This window comes from Bombina bombina, chromosome 1 (assembly GCF_027579735.1).
Source record: "Bombina bombina isolate aBomBom1 chromosome 1, aBomBom1.pri, whole genome shotgun sequence".
In the NCBI taxonomy this organism is placed as follows: domain Eukaryota; kingdom Metazoa; phylum Chordata; class Amphibia; order Anura; family Bombinatoridae; genus Bombina; species Bombina bombina.
In genome coordinates, this window is record NC_069499.1 from 1533101269 (window position 1) to 1533102516 (window position 1248).

A 1248-nucleotide genomic window follows, 5' to 3' on the forward strand; every position below is an offset into this window, starting at 1 on the left:
TTAATATAGGTTGCGGCGGGTTCAGGGAGCGGCGGTTTAGGGGTTAAACTATTTATTTAGTTGCGGAGAGGTGCGGGATCAGCAGGATAGGGGTTAATAATTTTATAATAGAGGGCGACGGTGTAGGGGGGGCAGGATAGGGGTTACTAGGTATACTGTAGGTGGCAGCGGTGTCCGGGAGCGGCGGTTTAGGGGTTAATACATTTATAAGAGTTGCGGCAGGGTCTAGGAGCGGCGGTTTAGGGATTAATACATTTATAAGAGTTGCGGCAGGGTCTAGGAGCGGCGGTTTTGGGGGTAGTAACTTTATTTAGTTGCGGGGGGCGCCGGTATAGGGGGTAGAACAGTGTAGTTTAGTGTGAGTGCTTAGTGACAGGCTAGCAATAAAGCTGGGAAAAAGCCGAAGAGCAGCGAGATCGGATGAGTGATAACTCTCACAGTCCGCTGCTCATCGCCCCGCGGCTTTTTGACAGCTTTATTTGATAACTTAGGTGTATTTTTTCAGGTCCGCGGCGGCGATGTGAGGCGAGCTTAGGCGGGCGTATTGTGCCGGCGAAGCCAGAAAAGTAGACGGCTTGATAACTACCCCCCCTTATCTGAATCATGAACGAAATTTTTTGGGGTAATTTGGGTACATTGTGGTAATTAAGGGGTTACTTGCTTGTATGCTCAGACCACTGGCAACGTAGCCTACACTTTGTATATAATTTGGACCTGGCATTCTAATAAATGTCATTACAAACCATTGTGAAATGTTCCTTGTTTTTACTAGTGGATACATTATTCAGAGCAAATAAGCTATTAAAGAGACATTAAACGTAAATGGACTGGATAGAACTTGACATTTTAAACCACTTTATAATCTACTAATGTAATCAATTTTGCTTTGTTCACTTGGTAGCCTTTATTAAAGAGTAATCCAGCCGACCCACCGATGGAACCGAAGAGGAGATCCGGAGCGGCAGAAGTCATCATCCAAGGGGCGCTGAAGGATGTGAGATGTCAGTTGAGCCGTGGCTTTCTGATTCTAAGTGGCTCTTTATTAGAAGTGGCAGAGTTACTCACATGAGAATAAACCAGGACGTGACCCACTCAGGTTTGCAATCCTAAGCTACCCATTGCCCCTAAAGGGGCATTTGTATGGGCATTGCCCTTAAAAGGGCATTCAGCCCTTTTACTCCCCATTAAAATAAAAAAAGCCCTATTTTAAAAATAAAAAAAAATACCAAAAAAAAAATTAACACTAAC